At 40.6% G+C, this 22,039-nt stretch overlaps 2 pseudogenes; one reads left to right on the top strand and one right to left on the bottom strand.

Moving 5' to 3' along the window:
• Window positions 1–1,564: 1,564 nt before the first annotated feature.
• Window positions 1,565–4,501, top strand: LOC150068328 (calbindin pseudogene; annotated as a pseudogene).
• Window positions 4,502–14,067: 9,566 nt separating this feature from the next.
• Window positions 14,068–14,897, bottom strand: LOC150068327 (olfactory receptor 7E24-like; annotated as a pseudogene).
• Between the last annotated feature and the right edge of the window lie 7,142 nt (window positions 14,898–22,039).

The raw sequence follows: 22,039 nt of genomic DNA, 5'->3' as shown, positions 1-22,039 counted from the left end.
CTTCTCTACAGTAAATTCAAAGTGATGGTCCTTTCTTCCAAGAAAACAAATCAATATCTTCTTCCTAGATATTAGAAACATTCAGGCTTCCATTGGCTGCTTTCTAAGATCTTTACAAAGGCATCCTTTCCAAAACTGCATATTCTGTGTCAAAAAATGACAGGAAGAGAGATTCAAGAGTCCCTTTTTGTGTTTTTTTCACCATTTTTACACAACCTACCTAAGAATGGTGTGTTCAGCCCTATTCTATAACATAACTTTGCAGACTACACCACAACAAAAACACCGAAATAGATCTTAACTCAGATCTTAACTCTTAATTCTATAACCTTCCCCCAAAGAAGACATAACCTTCACATTTCCTATTACTTATCATCAAAATGGTGAAATACTTACAATTGTCCCACTCTCTAGTTAAGGATACAAGGCTGTGTTTCCCCTAAAGCAAGGCCACCTCTCAGTCACCAGGAAAGTTAGAGAAAGCATGCTGGCATGGTCAGTGCGGTGGTGCTCTCTACTTACTGGGTAGAGCTGCTTCTCTCTTGGGTCATGACTATCAAGTACAGATCAAAAGGTCTCCCCAAGCCTGCAGTCTAATGCGATCTGCCTACTCCTCATAATCCATTATGAATATGGAGACACAGGAGAAATCCCAGAGGCAGGACACAGGCTTGGACATATTTATGGAGATGTCTGATAATGGTCTCTCCTATGGTCTTGGAGTCTCAATTCATAGAGCTCACACAATTACACAAATTGGTCCAAAGCATCCAAATCTCAGTGGACTCAGCAGCATCAATGAAGGGGAGAAGTGTCCAAAACACTAGTTTTAGGCTCTTCCTAAGCAAAGCTTGTCCATTCTGTGCATACTTGACAGGACCACATGAAAGGCCAATTGTTAGAACATACAGCAATGCATTTCCATATTGTAAACCCTCTGAACACTTCCGGGATAATTTAAGCCAAAGAAATGTCTTGAATATCGGTACCTGAATGGGGAGCTAGCAGGAAGGGATGGAACAAAAGAAAAAAAAGGGAGCAGAGAGTGAGTGTAGTAATAATACTCAATATTTACGCATGAAAACATGAGGTGTGGATATTAAGGTGTCTATTATAAATGAGTAGGTGGTATATGAGAAGTGATTGTTTTCCTTGATGTACTATGTCCCTTGGTTATTTCATATTGTTAAAGTATTTCACCATGTTATCTGATATATTGTATATATGGTTATTAGGCTACTTTAAATAGGATAGGGAAAGTTAGAAAACAAGATGAGGGGCAGGGGTAGAGGGAGGGAAATAGGACCAAGACATGAGAAAGGGTATCAATGTTTTTGAAGTAATTCACCTTCTATCTGGTGAACAAAATGTAATGCTTCTATTAATTACAATAAAAATATGTGGAAAAATGAGTAGGTGAGGTCAGTGGAAGGAGTAACTTGGATTAAAATTTATTGCCCATCTACACAGATGTGTTGAGACCTTCATCATGACCTTCTCACATGGAAACAATTGTACACACACACACACACACACACACACACACACAGACTACTGTTGTGCAATGGCAAAATCTCCCTTGCCATAACCCCTCATCACAACCTCACAGTTTTTCAACATCTGACTCCACTTTGATGCTGACAGAAGTGTTTTCTTGGACAGAAAACAACTACACAACTTGATCCAGGAGCTCTTTCAGGCACTGAAGAAGGCTGGATTGGAATTATCACCTGAGGAGAAAACTTTTCTGAATGGCTATGGAGGTGAAAACTTGTGTGGATCAATATAATAAAACAGGAATTGTGGAGTGGGTTCATGTGTTACCCACAGAAGAGAATTTCCTGTTGCTCTTCCAGTGCCAGCAACTGAAGTCCTATGAGAAATTAATGAAGACTTGGATTCTTCATAGAAACTGAGGAGATGAAGAGCTTTCCAAAGAACCTGCTACAAAAAGCAAACAGTTGCTGACACAGAACTAGCTGAGTACACAGAGCTAATGCTACAACTGGTTCAAATGATGCTGGGAAGTTAGAACTGACTGACATGGCCAGGTTTCTACCATTATAAGTGGATTTTCTTAAATTTCAGGGAGTCAAAATATGTGTGAGACAGCTCAACAAGGCTTTTGACTTCTATAACCAATTCTCTAAGCAGGATCACAATGAATACGCAGATGAAAATGAACTGGAGGCTTTACTGAAAGATCTCTGTGATAAGAATAAACAGAATCTGTATATTAATAATATTGCAACATTCAAGAAGGTTATAATGGTTCAGGAGTTTGGCCTAGTGGTAGAGTGCTTGCCTGGCACGCATGAAGACCTAGATTCGATTCCATGGTACCACATATATAGAAAAATCTGGAAGTGGTGCTGTGGTTCAAGTGGTAGAGCTCTAGCCCTGAGGAAGTCCAAGGACAGTGCTCAAGCCCTGAGTTAAACCCTGGGATTGGCAAAATAATTGGCTTTGTCAAGAAGCTGTATCAGACTAACTCTTGTTCTCTCTTCTGAAAACAACTAGGGCTGATGACCACAACCACAAGCTAGGAATACATTGTACCTAAAAAAATAATGTTCACTGTAGAGGAGTATGCTGTATTTTCTTCTATATCTGTAAATTTCACTGCATATAGATAATTATCCAAGATGTGTGGCATATTTTTTTTACTTGTTTCAATGTTGGGGGGTTTTTTGTGAGTCATGGGGCTTGAGTTCAGGGCCTAAGCACTGTCCTTGGACTTTTCTCAAGGCTAGAGCTCTACCACTTGAGCCACAGCACCGCTTCCAGACTTTTTCTATGTATATGGTACCGAGTAATCAAACCTGGGTCTTGGTGCATGCTAGGCAAGCACTCTACCACTAGGCCAAACTCCCGGCCATTTCTATGCTGCTTTTACTGTACAGCTTTTGTAACTATATAATTGGAAAAGGGAGATTTTATGCTAATCAAGCGGTATTACATATTTGTGTGTATGTGTGTGTGTGTATAGTTACTTACATACACTTGTTTTCATATGTATATATACGTATATACAAATATACTTATTTCCATGTATACAGTTGGAAATTAATATTTTTCCAAGTAATTCATCAGAATTAATCTCTAAAAGTCTAACTTCTGATGTGTAAATGCACATTTGTCACTGAATGAGACAATAATCATGACAAATCCATCATTCTTAGGCAATCCTCTGACTATTCCATAAACTATTTCTAAGCTACATTCCCAGCTATTAAGAGAAATGACCTTTTATATCTAAAATATCACAGTATCAATACATCAATAAAGAATCATTTGTAGCTTTTTCAGGAATTAGCTTTTTTTTTCAGGCATTAGCAGGAACCCTAGATAGTTTACTAATCGTTTGATATCAAATGGTTGCCTCAAGTAGATTTGGTATCAAGGGATGGCAACAGCAGAGGATCCAAAAAAATGTCTGACTTGACACTGACATTTCTGACATATCTACTGTCATCAAGCATGATGTTTTTTTCATTTTCTAAACCATTTCATAGCTGTCAAATTATAATAATTCTCATAAACTGCTGTCTTATGTCTTGTATGTCATCTCCAATTAAATTTATGATGGAAAAGATCCTAGTGTCTGGTTTTCACAGTTTCTGGACTTTCTTTCTGTGTAGAACTGTTCATTTCCACCATGGTTGTCTGCAACCTCTGAAAACATTTCTTTCTAGTTCATAGCAACTATACTTTTTGCCAGTCCTAAGACTTGAACTCAGGGCATGGGCACAGTCTCTGAGCTGCTTTTGCTCAAGGCTAGCACTCTACCAAGTGAGCCACAGCAACACTTCTGGCTTTTTCTGAATAGTTTGTTGGAGGTAAGAGTCTCATAGACCTCCCTGCCTGGGCTGGCTTTGAACCGTGATCCTGAGGTCTCAGCCTCCTGAGTAGCTAGGATTACAGCCACCAGCACCTGACTAACAATCCTATTTTTTACTATATAACTAAATTTGAATGCAAGATTCAGAGCATCCTGGTGACTGAATGTTCTATCACCAATACTTTAGTGGATTCTCTATTTCACTCTGAGATCAGCATGCAAGATAAGTCTATTTCTTTCCTATCTAACCAAAGATTCCCAAACCTCCCTTGGCCCACATCAAAGTGACAATTCCTCTAGCTCCAAATGGAACTAAAATATCCTATCCTGGTTGAAGTTGAGTTGTAATGGTTGATGGCTGTAAGTCCTTTGATTGAGAAGCAGGGAACAACGACAGAAATGTTTGTGAACTGTATCATTACTGCCAGAGTTAATGATGAATATTCCATTTTTATTATTATAAAAAATAAGAAAAAATGTGAAAAGTTTCACGAGAGACCTCTGAAGTCTCTCGGGACCCCACAGACAGGAAGGGAGTGCCCAGTCCTTGTCAGTATGCCTCCACCACAAACTACAGCTGGTTACCTTTTCCTGAAGGCTTCAGAATGGTGGATGGAGTTAGTCAAATGGCAGAGGGCCACCAGCATGGAGATCAAGTGACCAGGGGAACGGGAGGAGGAGAGAGATTAGAGAGAAGGAGACTGCCTTGTCCTACTCTACAATATCTCAGAACTCAGAAGCCAAACTTCAAATAGGGCAAGATTTAGCTTTGTTTGGTTTAATTGTATTTTATTGTCAGGGTGATGTATAGAGGCGTTGCAGCTACATGCACAAGGTAGTGGATACATTACTTCTCAAACATTGTTATCTCTTCCCATGTTTTTCTCCCACTTTCACTCCCCCCACACCCTCCCAAGTTGTAAAGTTCATTTCCAGAATATTGTCTATGAATATTGCCATTACACTAGTTCACAAAGGATGACTATCCTTTGTCTCATCATCTTGTTTTTCCCCTTCCTTTCCCTGATTCAAACAAACAAATAAACGTATATACAATATACCAGGTAACAAAGTCAGATACAGAAAGAGCAGGGGAGAAACTATAAGGAGGGGGTAAAAAGAAAGAAAATAAATAACTTCATATAGTACATTAAAAACAACCACAAAGATAAACCTCATGTTTCCCTATCCTAGAGTTCACTTAATCTCATCCCATATGGCCATATGCACACAGCTTTTGAGCTACTGTGATCCTCTGTTAGGAAAATCCCCTACATATATGCTAATTATTACAAATGACGGGAGCCATGGAGTCTGTTTCTGTGGATCTGGCTTACTTCACTTACTATGATTGTTTCCCAAGTCTTTCTATGTCCTTACAAATGGGGTGCTGTCATTCTTTCTGATGGCAGCAAAAAATTCCAGTGTGTATAAATACCGTTCATCTGCTGAGGGACATCCCATATCTTTGCTATGGTAAATAGTACTGCAATGAACATTTTGTGCTGGTAGCTTTGGTATGCCCTTGCTTATGGACATTTGTGTCAATGCCCAGGAATTTGATTGCTGAGTTATAGGGGAGACCTATGTTTAGACTTTTGAGGAACTGCCATACTGCTTTCCATAGTGGTTAAACGAGTTTGCACTCCCACCAACAGTGTAGTAGTGATCCCTCTTGGCCACAGTCCCGCCAGAATCTGTTGTTAGTAGATTTCTTGCTCATAGCCATTCTGACTGGAGTGAGGTGGAATCTTAGAGTTGTTTTGATCTGCAGTTCTTTTATGACCAGAGAGTTTGAGCATTTCTTCATGTGTCTATAGGCGATTTTTATTTCTTCTTCAGAGAAGACTCTCTTTAAGTCTTTAGCCCACCTTTTAATGGGATGGTTGTTTCTTTGAGAGATTCAATTTTTTCAGCTGTAGATATATTTTATTTTTTTAATAAATATTTTTTATTATTTATTCATTCATTCCTATGTATTTTTTTTTTTGCTAGTCGTGGGCTTGAGTTCAAGGCATGACCACTCTCCTTGGACTTTCTCAAGGTTAGAGCTCTACCACTTGAGCCTCAGCACCATTTCTGGCTTTTTTCTATGTATGTGGTACCGACGAATCAAACCCGGGTCTTCATGCATGCTAGGCAAGCACTCTACCACTAGGCCAAACTCCCAGCCCCTGTAGATACATTTTAGATATGAGTCCCTTCTCTGTTGTATGGCTAGTGACGATCTTCTCCCATTCTGTGAGCTTTCTATTTAACTTACTAGCTATGTCCTTGGCCATACAGAAGCTCTGCAGTTTAATTCAGTGTCATTTGTCCAAACTTTCTTTAAGTTGTTGTGTTTCTGGGTCTTTATGAAGAAAGTTTCCACCTGTGCTAAGGAGCCCTAGAGTTTCTCCTATCCTTCTTATAAAATTTTCAGGGTATCTCCTTATACCACAAGGTCTTTGATCTATGTGGAAATAATTCTGGTGTAGGGTTACATATAAGGATCTAACTTTAGTTTCCTATAAGTGTCTAACCAATTCTGCTAGCGCCATTTGTTGAAGAGGCTGTCTTTCTTCCATTCTATTTTTTTTGGTTCCATTATTGAAGAGCATGTGGTTATAAGCCTGTGGGGTAATTTCTGGGTAGTTCCATTCCACTGGTCCTCACTCAGGCTTGTTCGTGTGCCAGTACCGAGCTGGTTTTTATTACTATAGCTCTGTAATAAAGTCTGAAGTTTTGTACTGATATTCTCCCAATGCTATTCTTTCTACTAAGGATGGTTTTTGCTAATCTGGATCTGTTATTATTCCATATGAATTTGTGATTGCTTCCTCTCCTTAATTAAAGAATGACATTGGGATACCGGTGGCATTGCATTTAATTTGTAGATAGCCTTTCGCAGGTTTGTCATCTTGTGACCTTCACATGGCCATCCATTTATATCATCCTTAGTGGCATTTGTACGGATCTTTGTACCTTATTTTTGTGCTTGATTTCTTTTAAACTCTTTTTCTGTACATAAGTTTGCAAACAACTGAACAGAAAATGACTCCATCCCTGGGGTTTTATATTTTATTATTTTGTTGGTGGTGGTGATCATGAGTCTTAAACTCTGGGCCTAGGCACCGTCCCTGAGCTCTTCAGCTCAAGATTAGCGCTCTACCACTTAAGCCACAGCACCATTTCCATGGCATTTTATAATGTAGAGTCCTAGATGAAAGCACAGCCCTGAAGGTATGGAGAAGAAGATCCTACACATGTTTTCCAACTTCTGTTATTTACCTTGATGCCAGACTGCAGATGCAGAGCTAGAGGGCAGAGCAGGCTCTCTAAAGGACAGGGGAGGAGGCTGGTGATGCATCCCGGTGCCATCCAGGTAACAAGAAGCCACAGAAACTGAAGATCCATTTATACACCTGCCTGACACTGCAGGCTCAGTCTCCAGCTAGATTCACAGCCCTGTGATTGCTGCAGAAATGTCCCCTGTGGCTCTGATGCTGCTTCTCCTCCAGCTTCTGCTCTGTGTCAGTTCCTCTGAAGATGACAGATAGTTTGATCCAGACAAATGTTGGCACAAACCAAGGGAGATAGAGTTGATTGCTGGCTCTCCCCATCCCCACCCCTACCCCTTTATACTTTGGAATTCGAATGAGACAAGAATGACTCTTCCCTGCATCAACAAGGCCCTCCTGTAAGTGATTTCATGGTTTCTTTTTATCATTTTCTATTTGGTGATCAATAAGAGGACAGGAGACATTGGATGTTCTCTGGATCTTCTTACACTGCTTTTACCACAACAGCTCTCCTTTTATTTCAGGTTTTTCTGATGACATGTTTTCCTCCCAAGAGGCAGACAGCTTTCTGTCTTGTCTTCCATTCCAATCTCCTTCCCAAGACTGTCCCAGCATTCGAGGTGTATTATGAATAGCCTTCTGTATTGACTGCTGGGATATTTTCCCACCTGCATAGGAATTACTTTTCTAGAGTCTTCCACTGTAGAGTTTCCTTATGGTGGCTTTAATATCTTTGTTCCTCAGGCTGTAGATGTAGGGGTTCAACATAGGGGTGACCACAGTGTACATCAACGAGGCCACTTTCCCCTCTTTGAATGAATGGAATACAACTGACTCCAGATACATACCAACAGCTGTTCCATAAAATAGACAGACAACCAACAGGTGAGCCCCACATGTATAGAAAGCTTTGGACATCCCCCCAGATGATGTGATTTGCCAAATAGGGGATATTATCTTACAGTAAGAAAGTAGGATTCCTGAAATGGCTAGAAAGCCAAATAGGGCAGCAACCAAATAGGTGAGTAGGCTTTTGGCCAATGTGTCAGAACAGTCCAGATGTAGGATCTGTGCAGACTCACAACAGAAGCCTGAAATTTCTACTTTTTTGATGTAAGTAAAGTGGAACACGAACAAATTATGCAACTGGGAGTCCAAGAGACTAACACAACATGAGGCCAGATCTAGAAAGATACAGAACCGAGGGTTCATGAGGACAGAGTAATATAAGGGGTGACAGATGGCCACGTACCTGTCGTATTTCATCACTGTCAAAAGCATGTCATCCATGCAGCCAAAAATGATAACAAGACACATCTGTGTATAACAAGATCTATTATACAAAAAATTTATAAATCAAAAAGTTGGTTCTTTGAAATAGACAACAAAATTGACCAGACCCTTGGCAAGATTAATCAAAAAAAGGAAAAGGGAGACTCAAATAAACAAGATTAAAGACCCACGGGAACAATCACAACTGATTCCCAAGAAATCCAGTCCATAATGAATAGGTACTACTAGGGCCTATATTCAAAGAAACAAGGAAAACTAGTAGAAATGAATGACTTCTTAAATAAATATAGGCTACCCACACTGAACAACGATGAGGTAAACAAATTGAACAGACCAATTTCTTACAATGAAATTGTGGATGCAATCAGGGAAATGCCAACCAAAAAAAGCCCAGGTCTAGATGGTTTCACTGCGGAATTCTACAAGACATTTAAAGATGAAATAACACCTATACTTTTGAAGCTGTTCCGAGAAATAGAAACAGAAGGAGCAATACCAAACTCATTTTATGAAGCTAATATTACTCTCATCCCTAAACCAGGGAAAGACCCAACAAAAACAAGAAAACTACAGACCTATCTCTCTAATGAACACAGATGCAAAACTCCTCAATAAAATATTAGCCAAAAGAATCCAGAAACAAATTTAAAAAATCATACACAATGATCAAGTGGGCTTTATCCCACAAATGCAAGGCTGGTTTAACATTCGCAAATCAATCAATGTAATACATCATATCAATAGAGCTAAGGGTAAGAATCATGTGATAATTTCTCTGGATGCGGAGAAGACATTTGACAAAATATAACATCCATTCATGTTGAAAGTACTAGAAAAAATAGGAATAAGAGGTACATTCCTCAAAATAGTGAAATCCATATTGAAAAACCTACAGCCAGTATTATACTAAATGGTGAAAGACTGGAACCATTAATCTTAAAATCAGGAACTAGACAGGGATGCACACTCTCTCCACTTCTCTTCAATATAGTGCTAGAACCCTTAGCCAGAGCAATAAGACAAGAAAAGGACATCAAAGGGATCCACATAGGGAAAGAAGAAATTAAACTATCCTTATTCGCAGACGACATGATCCTCTAATTGTGTGACCCAACAAACTCCACTCCCAAACTACTAGAATAAATAAACCACTTTAGCAAAGTGGCAGGATACAAAATCAACTTTCAGAAGTCAGTAGCCTTCTTGTACACCAACAATACACAAACAGAAGGCCAAATCAAGAAAATGATCCCATTCGCAATAGCCCCCATAAGAATAAAATACTTAGGAATATACTTAACCAAAGAAGTAAAGGAATTATTCAATGAAAATTATAAAAGCCTAATGAAAGAAATTAAAGAGGACCCTAGGAAATGGAAAGACATCCCATGCTCATGGCTAGGGAGAATCAACATAGTGAAAATGGCTATACTGCCAAAACTGATATACAAATTCAATGCAATCCCCATCAAAATAACAAAGACATTCTTTATGGAAATTGAAGATATAATCCAAAGATTCATATGGAAGAAGAAAAGACCTAGAATAGCCAAAACAATTGTAGGCAAAAAGAGCAAAGCTGGTGGTATTACAATACCAGACTTCAAACTCTACTATAGAGCCATAGTAACAAAATCTGCTTGGTACTGGCAAAAAACAGACCAGAAGATCAGTGGAACAGAATAGAAGACCCAGAAATAGAACCACATAACTATAGGCAACTTGTATTTGACAAAGGAGCCAAAGATATACAATGGAACAAACACAGTCTATTCAATTACTGGTGCTGGAAAAACTGGGCAGCCACATGCAGAAAACTAAAAATTGACCCTAGCCTTTCGCCATGCACAAGCATTAAATCAAAGTGGATCAAAGACCTCTACGTCAGACTGGAAACCGTGAAATTGCTACATGATAATGTAGGAGAGACACTGGAACTAATAGGCACAGGCAACAGATTCCTGAACAGAATCCCAGGGTCACAACAGAGTGGAGAGAGACTTGATAAATGGGACTACCCAAAAATAAAATTTTCTGTACAGATAAAAACATAGTTGCAAAAGTAGAGAGACAGCCAACCAACTGGGAAAAGATATTCACCAATAATATATCTGACAAATGCGTAATATCCAATATCTACAGGGAACTCAAGAAACTAATCTCCAAGCCTGGATAGATTATGAATATAATCCTAGTTACTCAGAAGGCTGAGATGTGAGGATCGTCATTTGAAACCATGATTATCCTATCTCCAATTAACTACCTACAAGCAGGAGAGCCATGGCTCAAGTGGTAGAGTGCTATCTCTCAAACACAAAACTCAGCAAACAATGCCCAGGCCCTGAATTCAAGTCTTAGGAACAACACAAAAAAGAAAAAGAGATGGGGGGGAATAAATATCCACCAAAGGATTTGAGCTCTGCTCTAGGCACAGTTTGTATATGACATTTGCATCTTTCATTTCTGTATTTATTTTAAAAGCCCACCTTCTTTCATACCCATCTACATTTTAGCAAATACATTCAAGAAAATATGGCTGTGTCAAGTATACATGCCTTTGACATTAATTACTACCAGTACAATATCTCCAGAAGATTTTCTGTTTTGCACACTGAAAGGGCAGTCACTTTTTAAGACTTTCTTTATTCCAGTTTAATAAACTATATTGTCAGTCTATTCCCTCATCTAATCCTTCATCCTTGGCTGAATGTCATTGGCATTTTGGTAATGCCAATATCTAATTTTCATATCTGATTTTCATACATAGTTTTATTCATTTCATCTGTTCTTTGTTTTTTTCTTCCCTTCGGTTAGTTTGGAAATATGTTTATTAACTTTCTGTATATTTTCCAATGGCCAACTTTGGGTGTCCTCCTTTGTATTATTCTTTTTGCAATCTTTTTTTATTAATTTTCACTCTGAACTTTATTACTTCAATCTACTTCTCAGTTTGAAGACGTGGTTGTGCTTATGCTTGTTTCAGGGATTAAGATGTGTCTTTACCTGTTGATTTGAAATATTTCTATTTTTTAATGTAAGCACTCAGCTGTAAATATTTCTCTTTCCTGTATTCCAATAGTCCTAGTGTTTCTTTGGTTCTATGATTTTTTTGGTGGATCATGGGGCTTGAACTCAGCCTGGGCACAGTCCCTGAGCTCTTCAGCTTAAGGCTCCCCACCTACCCTAGAGCCAATCCCCACTTCCCATTTTCTAGAGGTTAATTGGAGATAAGAGTCTCAGGTCCTTTTGTGCCTGGGTTGACTTTGAACCTTGATCCTCAGATCTTAGCTAGGATTACAGACATGAGCCACCTGCCTGGCTTGGTTCTATGATTTCTTTAATTGCTTCTGTGATTTCTTCATTGACTCACTAACTATTCAAAAGTGTATTGTCCTTGGGCCAGGAGTTTGGCCTAGTGGTAGAGTGCTTGCCTAGTATGCACGAAGACCTGGGTTCAATTCCTTGGTACTACATACATAGAAAAAAGCCAGAAGTGGTGCTGAGACTCAAGTGGTAGAGCTCTAGCCTTGAGAAAGTCCAAGGACAGTCTCAGGCCCTGAGCTCAAGCCCAGGACTGGCAAAAAATATGATGGTCTCTCAACCCTTGAGGTTAAGCATGACTAGGGTTCAGGTAGCTAAATGAAATGCCTTACTAAATAGTTCAACAGATGATAATAATGATGGTGATAACTATATTTGTATTTACTAAATTCCTACACAATGTGGATATTATCCATTCTGTTATTTTCCCCCAGCTGAGTACACTAAAAACTGAGCACCATTAGAAATCCAGTCTGCTCAGTTTATAACTCTGAGCTGATGCTGAAAATTAGCTCTGAACTACAAGCCTATATATTGAGTTCTCCATGAATTATATATATTGCCTTGTCCTAGAGCTTGAATTCAGGGCATGGACACTGTCCCTGAGCTTCTTTTATTCAACTCTAGTACTTTACCATTTGAGCCACAGCTCTGCTTCTAACTACTTTGGTAATACATTGGAAATAAGAATCTCATGGACTCCTCAGTTGATGAGTGGATCAACAAGATGTGGTATTTATACACAATGGAATTCTATGCTGCAGTCAGAAAGAATGAAATCGCCCCATTTGTAAGGAAATGGAAAGACTTAGAAAAAATCATATTAATTAAAGTAATCCAGACTCAAAGAAATATAGGCTCAATGGTTTCCCTCATTTGTCGTAATCAGTAGAAGCCTTGGACTCTTCTAGCAGATCTACAATAGAACAAAACCTAGATATGTAAGGCCATGACGCTAAATGAAAGACCTCCAGGATCTAGAAACAAAAGCCACATAATGAGTTATTGTTGTCCTGAATGTACTGTTATCTCTCATCTCTTTTGCTGTCCCTTAGCTATTTCATATTGTTACAGTGTTTCACCTGGTTGTCTGATATATTGTATATATGTGTATTTGGTTATTTGAAGTCAGATAGGGAAGGGGGGAAACCAAGATGGGAGCGGGGGTGGGGGAAGGGAAATGGGGACCAAGACATGAGAAAGAGTATTAATGTATGAGAAGTAATGCACATTCTATCTGGTGAATATAATGTAACCCTTCTATAAATTACAATAAAAATATACGGAAAAAAAGTATCTCATAGACTTTTCTGCCTGAACTTTGAATGTTGATTCTCACATCTCAGCCTCCTGAGTAGCTATGACTACTGACAAGGGTACCTGGCTCCTAGTTATCATTTTTTAATAATGACAGTTTTCCCTACTATATGTTACTATGAACTAAATTCTGATTTAGAACATTCGACAGCTCAGGCACTGTCCCTGAGCTCTTCAGCTCAAGATTAGTGCTCTACCACTTAAGCCACAGCACCACTTCCATGGCATTATATACTCTAGAGTCCTAGATGAAATCAGAGCCCTGAATGCAGGGAGAAGAAGATCCTACACATGTTTTCCAACTTGTGTTATTTACTTTGATGCCAGATTGCAGATGCAGAGCTAGAGGGCAGAGCAGGCTCTCTAAAGGACAGGGGAGGAGGCTGGTGATGCATCCCGGTGCCATCCAGGTAACAAGAAGCCACAGAAACTGAAGATCCACTTATAAACCTGCCTGACACTGCAGGCCCAGTCTCCAGCCAGAGTCACAGCTCTGTGAATGCTGCAGAAATGTCCCCTGTGGCTCTGATGCTGCTTCTCCTCCAGCTTCTGCTCTGTGTCAGTTCCTCTGAAGATGACAGATAGTTTGATCCAGACAAATGTTGGCACAAACCAAGGGAGATAGAGTTGATTGCTGGCTCTCCCCATCCCCACCCCTACCCCTTTATACTTTGGAATTCGAATGAGACAAGAATGACTCTTCCCTGCATCAACAAGGCCCTCCTGTAAGTGATTTCATGGTTTCTTTTTATCATTTTCTATTTGGTGATCAATAAGAGGACAGGAGACTTTGGATGTTCTCTGGATCTTCTTACACTGTTTTTACCACAACAGCTCTCCTTTTATTTCAGATTTTTCTGATGACATGTTTTCCTCCCAAGAGGCAGACAGCTTTCTGTCTTGTCCTCCATTCCAATCTCCTTCCCAAGACTGTCCCAGCATTCGAGGTGTATTATATATAGCCTTCTGTATTGACTGCTGGGATATTTTCCCACCTGCATAGGAATTACTTTTCTAGAGTCTTCCACTGTAGAGTTTCCTTATGGTGGCTTTAATATCTTTGTTCCTCAGGCTGTAGATGAAGGGGTTCAATATTGGGGTGACCACAGTGTACATCACAGCAGCCACTTTGCCCTCTTTGAAAGAATGGAATACAACTGACTGCAGATACACACCAACAGCTGTTCCACAAAATAGACAGACTACCAACAGGTGAGCCCCACATGTAGAGAAAGCTTTGGACATCCCCCCAGATGATGTGATTTGCAAAATAGAGGATATTATCTTACAGTAAGAAAGTAGGATTCCTGAAATGTGTAGAAAGCCAAATAGGGCAGCAACCAAATATGTAAGCAGGCTTTTGGCAAAAGTGTCAGAACAGTCCAGATGAAGGATCTGCGTAGGCTTACTACAGAAGCCTAAAATTTCTACTTGTTTAATGTAAGTAACTGGAACACGATCAAATTATGCAACTGGGAGTCCAAGAGACTACCACAAAATGAGGCCAGAACCAGAAAGATACAGAACCGAGGGTTCATGAGGACAGAGTAATATAAGAGGTGGCAGATGGCCACATACCTGTCGTAGGCCATCACTGTCAAAAGCAGGTCATCCATGCAGCCAAAAATGATAACAAGACATATCTGTGTCAGGCTCCCACTGTAGGAGATGGCTCTGCTGTGTGTCTGGATGTCTGCTAGCATCTTGAGGACAGTAGTAGAGGTGAAGCAGATGACATCCAAGGAGAGGATGGAGAGGACGAAGTACATGGGAGTGTGGAGGTGGGGGTCAGAGGTGATGGCCAGGATGATGAGCAGATTTCCAGGCACAGTGATCAGGTACATGGACAAGAAGAGCCCAAAGAGGATGGGCTGCAAAGCCAGATCCTCTGAGAGGCCCAGGAGATGGAATTTGGTGACATGTGTCAGGTTGAGTGTGGCTACATGGCTTGAACACCTTTAGAATAGGAAATCAGGGATGGAATCATAAATAATTAACAACACAGTACTGCATATATGTTTCCAATTCTAGTACTCACAATTTTCATCATACTCAGGAGTATTGTCAGTATTTCCCAGTGCCAGTTTCCTCGAAATTTTGAATTATCAATTCCTAGATCACTAATTTATATCCCTATATGCCAACATTTGTATTTATAGAAGAACAAGAAAGATCATTGATCAGAAACTCATGTTCACACAAAAACGCAATATACTCCCTGTGTGTGTATTCCAGTTTTGAGCCTTTAAGTCAAGCCCTGGGTTCTGTCCCTGAACATTTCATGAGGATTGTGTTCTATGATCTGAACCAGCGGCTCCACTTCTGGCTTTTCGGTGGTTCATTGGAGATAAGTATAGCATGGACTGTCTTGCCCAGACTGGCTTCAAATCAGTGTCCTCAGATCTCAGCCCCCTGAGTAGCTAGGATGAGTCATCAGCCAGATGTGCTTTATACTCATATAAAATAAAGGGTAGCCTTCCCTTTCTAAGGAAAAAAATAACATCATTCTCATCAATATTGTGCCTTCAAATATGCCTCATCTTGTTAGAATACATTTGTGCAAAATCCCTTAACAGAGACCACATATAAACACTCTGTAAAAACCAAACTGTACTATCTGAACACTACACTAAACAATTAAGTCCTGAAGTTCTGTGTTTAATCTTTTAAGGAATATCCATGCTGCTTTCTGGAATGGTTGAACAAGAACGCAAACACAAGGCCACACTAAAGCTGCCAGTTCAATCATCTTTATTGCAGCATTGTTTACCATAGCCAAAATATGGAACCAACCCAGAGAACTCTCAGTGAAGGAAGGGATCAAGAAAATGTGGAATATATATATAAACATGGTGGAATTCTACTCATTCATCAGAAAGAATTATGCTGTATCATTGTCAAGAAATGAAAAGAGTTGGAGGAAAAAAATTACTTTAAGCACAGGAAGCCAGGCCAAAGTACCATAAGTTCCATGGTTTCTCTCATCGGTGGCAATTACAATGTGCCTGTAACACTACAAGGGGACACACTGAATGGTAAAAGAAAAAAATACATTTTCACTGGAGAGAGGTGAATCTTAGAGTTGTTTTGATGCTGGAGGGGATGTGGCCAGGAGGGATCACTACTACACTGTTGGTGGGAGTACAAACTCGTTCAACCACTATGGAAAGCAGTGTGGCAGTGCATCAAAAGGCTAAACATAGAACTCCCCTTTGACACAGCAATTCCACTACTTGGCATTTACCCAACCATCCAGAATCTAGGGCATACTAAATCCACCAGCACAACAATGTTCATTGCAGCATTATTCACCATAGCAAAGATATGGAACCAACCTAGATGTCCCTCAGCAGATGAGTGGATCAACAAGTTGTGGTATTTGTACACAATGGAATTCTATGCTGCTGTCAGAAAGAATGACATCAACCCATTTGTTAGGATATGGAAAGACTTAGAAAAAATCATATTAAGTGAAGTTAGCCAGACTCAAAGGAACTTAGGCTCAATGGTTTCCCTCATTTGTCATAATCAGTAGAAACCTTGGGCTCTACTAGTAGAGATCTGCAATAGAGCAAAACCTTGATACATAAGGCCATATAGAATGAACCTAATTGAAATGACCTCTAGGATATTGAAACAAAAGCCACATAATGAATGATTGTTGTCCTTAATGTACTATGTTACCCCTCATCTCCTTTGCTGTCCCTTGGGTATCTCATATTGTTACAGTATCTCACTTTGTTATCTGATATATTGAATTTACTTGTATATGGTTATCTGAAACTTTATAGGGAAGGGGGAAAACCAATACGGGAAGTTGGTGGTGGGTGGGGGAAGGGTAATGGGTACCAAGACATGTGAAAGGGTATCAATGTATGTGAATTAATGCACCTTCTATCTGGCAAATATCATGTAACCCTTTTATTAATTACAATAAAAATATAAAAAAAGAAAAAAATACACTGAGACATGATAAATTATACAGGTCTCTTGGCATTTACACAGTGAGACCAAAGTAGGGCATTCTTAGGAGAGCATCACAAAGGTGCAATAGTTATGTACATCTGGTTAAATAAAATAAAATAAAATAATTTATTGAAATGAATGCCAGGAAATAGAAATGAGAGGGTTTGCTTCTTCTTTGTTGCTATTTTTATTTTTGATTCCTTTTGTCTTGGTTTGGTCATTTATTTGACTTTGTGATGGTAAAAGGGAGGCACAGATATGGAGAGACCAAGAGTGAAAAATGCAGTAGTAATATTCATTAGACATTATATTGAAAATGAATTTGTGGATGAGGACCAGAGGGTAAATCTGGCAGAGACTGCGGGAAGGGGTGAGATGGTTCAAAGAGAAATGCACTCTATTTCTGACTTATGTAACAGTGACACCTCTGAACATCATCTTAACTTCTATTGTAATATAGTTTTTAGGAGTTAAAATCGAGCATTTGTGACTCAAGCCTATAATCCCAGCAATGTATATATACATATTTCTCTTACCCTCACCACCCTCAAGAACACATTCTTCACAACCTCAAACTTGGTAATGTCCATTTGTATACTCAAGCTATCACATTTGCTGCTCACCATGAGAAAATGATATTTCTTATCATGTCTTCCAAACCCTCAACCTCCCTTAGTACTTACTGAGTGGAGCTGCTTCTCTGCAGGGTCATAATGAAGAGCTCTGAAGAACCTCCCATGGTTGTGGGTCCAGTGAACACTCCAGTCATGTCCCCAGGATTATTAATATAAACAGATGGTTTTCCCTTAGAACATCCCAGAGGTGAACAAATATGGAGGGATAAACAGGAAGCGTGAGGACTGAAGACACTGAAATGAACAAGAGACTGAACAGGATGGTTATGGACTCTTATGTGCCATCGGGGGCCCATGCTCACAACTGGCAATTAGCAAGATTGATCCAAGTTATTCCAGTGTAAGGAATCCATCACATAAGTAGAGGAATAAGATGGGGAAAATTATCCAAGCCTGCACACTGACAGGGCATTCACTTTTTAAGACTTTCTTTATACCAGTTTAATAAACTATATTTTCAGTCTAATCCCTCATCTAATCCTTCATCATTGGCTGAATATCACTGGCATTTTGGTAATGCCAATATCTAATTTTCATATCTAATTTTTTAACAATTTAATTTTTACTGTAATTAATAAAAGGGTTACATATTTGCCAGATAGAAGGTGCATTAATTCACATACATTGATAACCTTTCACATGTCTTGGTACCAATCACCCTTCCCCCCACCCACCACCCATCCCCCATCTTGGTATTCCCCCCTTCCCTATCAAATTTCAAATAACCAAATACACATAAATTCAATATATCAGGTAACAAAGTGAGATACTGTAACAATATGAGATACCCAAGAGACAGCAAAGGAGATGCAAGATAACATAGTACATTAAGGGAGAAGGAAGATGGTGCCGAGACAGTAGGGACGCAGCCTAGATTTCTCTGACAAAAAGAGAGAACCAGGGAGACCCACGAGCAAACTACCTTAAGAAATCCAACAACAAACTCAAAAAGCAACGGAGAAGGACTCAAATCGAAAAGAAATCCAGATAAAGCTCACATCCAACTTTCTCAAAGAATTCGGAACGCAAGGACCCCTCCCCCACCTCTCGCCGCTGAATCCAAGCCCCGAAAGCAGCGGAAACCCGCGGAAAGCCACAGAAAGCGGCAGCTGGCGCTGGACCAAGCCAAGAAAAGCGGCTTGAGCGGGTGCCGGCTCCACGCTGGGAAAGAGGCTGCGGGCTCCAGCTCTAATCCACAAAAAGCGATGGCAGTGGAGGGCGCCAGGCTGGGAGCTCAACTGCTGCAGAAACCAGCACAGAACCGGGCCAGCGAACGGCAGAAGCAGAGGAACCCAGATGCGGAACCAGAACAGCAAGCAGCGGACCCAGACGCAGAACACAGGCCGCGGAGGAGACCCGAGGGGAGTGAAAGACTCCCCACCACCATGGAACACCCGCAGACAGACGCAGAGGTGTGAGTAATACAGCGTATACCCAAACACATCGGGAAAGCGGAGCAGGTGCCAAGCAATAGAACTTAACTCAGACCCCAACACCCTGCCCGAGAAAGACTGGCAGGAGCAGGGGGGCAAGGAATTTAGAATCCTGTCCCTTCCCTCAACAGCCCCCTCCCTCAGGCCATTGACTGGAGATTGACCGGCGGGCTACCCATAAGACCCAGCACACCGCCAAGGGAGGCGGGGCTGTCACACCTCCCACCCGCCCAACGGGCTCAACCCCCAGCCCTCTGACTGGAGACTGACAAGCGGGCGGACCCTAAGACTCAGCACCCCACCAGGGGAGGTGGAGCTGTCCCATCTCCCACCTGCCCACCAGGCTCCTCTCCCAAGCCACTGGATCTGGAGAGTGTGGGCGTTGGGACCCTGCCTTACAACAGTGGGTAGGGGGTGCGGGTAAAGAGGAGCCAGCATCTGCCCCCCCTCAATTATCGAGCGGGGCATCCTTCAGCTGGGAATCCTGAGCAAGACAGCACCGAGGGGCCCTCCACAGTCACAGACTCTGACAAAGCAGTGGAAACACAGCAGGGATCTGAAGGGCCGACAAGCAGCCAAGCTCCCCTTCTGAGAACCAAAAAGGAGAGGCTCCACCCTTGGAGCCCACGTCCCCACCTGGGCCCCACCCCTGGGAACAGAGGGGTCTCCTGCCGATCCTGCTGAGAGCCCCTGAAACTCTCAATCCCCAGGACCTTGGCTTGGGGCCGCCCCTGGAAGCAGCACAGGAAAACGTCCGCCAACCGAGCTCAGACGGAAGCTCGCAGATCCATCCCACGGTCCACTGTGAGGCCACTGGTTGGGCTAAAAGCTAGTCGTCCAGCAACACATAAGTTTTATTCTAATACTTTCCAAATTCAAATACGCTACCTACTTACCCCCTGACCTCTCTCATTCTATTTTTCTATCTCTGGACCTCTGCTCGTATTTCAGCCCTTATACTGCATGGATCTACATTTGATTGCTGTTGAGCAACACTGTATATCTAGGTGTTTAATTATTCTCTAGGCTCAGAGGGACTTAAAGACAATAGAGATTGGATTGAGAGGCTTATGGTTTTGGGTATAAATCGCTTATCAATGGATTATTAGACTGGTCAGTAACTGCACAAAAAGAAAGAGTTATAACACCAATCAAAACTTGTGAAAATCTAGAGCCTGCCAGCTACAGAGGTTTAGGTTAGTTATATCTGAAAAACTATAATCGTGTTTAGTATTAATCTTGCTCCCATTTTCAAATGGGCAGAACAAGAAACTCAAGAAAAACGTCAAATCAAGAAACAACATCCCCCACCCCCTCACCCAATGTAAACAGCCAATAAAACAGTCATTGGCAAACCTAGAGGAGAGTCTTCCAAGAGCAATTGATAAACATCATTATAAAAAATGTGAAAATATAAAGAAAGAGATAAGGGAGGAAGCCCATAGTTGAACAAGAGGAAACCATAAACAAGGTGATAAGTGAAAAGAAGAAGCCATAAAGGAGGCCATAATAAAGGTTTTTCAAAGAAAGATGGATGAATTCATAGAATCCACAAAGAAAAAGGTGACCGAATTCCAGCAAATGTTCAAAGAAAATAAAGCTACTGAGCTAACCACTCAAATGGAAATCAAGGAGCTAAAGAAATCCATACATTATCTAAAAGAAGAGATGCAAGGCATCAAAAATGAGCAATTAGTAGCAAGGGTGATGAAAAATAAAGTAGATAGCTTTGATAGCAGGTTAGAAAATGCAGACGAGAGAATTTCTGGGGCTGAAGATAATTTAGTTATTATAGAGAAAGAACAGAAAATGAGTCAATCCAAATCTAGGAAAAATGAGAGAGCGCTCCAGGAGGTCCAAGACACAATTAGGAAATCTAATTTAAGGCTTATTGATATTGAGGAGGGCGTGGAGAAAGAGGTCAATGGTATTGGAAATATACTTCAGGAAATCATCTCAGAGAATTTCCCAAATATCCACAAGGGCAGACCCATCCAGATACAAGAAGCTTTTCGAACCCCAAACAGACCTGACCAGAAAAGAACATCCCACCGCCACATCGTAATCCGAACTGGATCCATAGAAACCAAAAAAAGGATCCTAAAGGAAGCCAGGGAAAAGGGTTCAATAACCTATAAAGGAAAACCAATCAGAATAACCCCAGACTTCTCACCACAGCAAGCAAGAAGTGACTGGAAGCATATATGTCATGCCCTTAAGTCAAATAACTACCAACCAAGAATACTGTACCCAGCTAACCTCTCATTCATAACTGAGGGAACAATAAAAACATTCCATTCCAGGGAAAAGCTGCAACAATATGTCGCATGAAAACCAACACTACAGAGAGTTCTCAAAGAGGTTCTATACATAGAAAACCAAAACAAATGCAATATAGGGAAAGAAATGGCACCTAAACAGCATACCATCTAAGGACCACAAGAACTGTCAAGACACAGGCGCAAATAAAAGCTTTTAAAAATGGTAGGACCTAATAAATATCTCTCAATCCTAACTCTCAATATCAATGGACTTAACTCTCCAATTAAACGGCATAGGCTGTCTAGTTGGATCAAAAAAGAAGAGCCATCGTTCTGTTGTCTTCAAGAGACACACCTTACCCAAAAAAACAATCATCTTTTGAAAGTGAGAGGTTGGAATAAACTCTATCAAGCTAACGGCCCCCATAGACAGGCTGGAGTTGCCATCCTCATATCAGATAAAATGGACTTCAAACTAAAATTAGTAAGAAAAGACAAAGAAGGTTACTACATACTACTAAAGGGATCTTTCCTCCAGGAAGACATAACGAACCTAAATATTTACCCACCCAATCCCGGAGCTCCAAACTTCATCAAGCAAACTTTACTTACACTGAAACCATACATAGATCGAAACACAGTGATTGTTGATGACTTTAACACACCACTCTGACCTATGGACAGATCAACA

Source organism: Megascapheus bottae, chromosome 1 (assembly GCF_031878675.1).
Source record: "Megascapheus bottae isolate mThoBot1 chromosome 1, mThoBot2.hap1, whole genome shotgun sequence".
NCBI lineage: Eukaryota > Metazoa > Chordata > Mammalia > Rodentia > Geomyidae > Megascapheus > Megascapheus bottae.
This window is presented reverse-complemented; position numbering and strand designations above follow the sequence as displayed.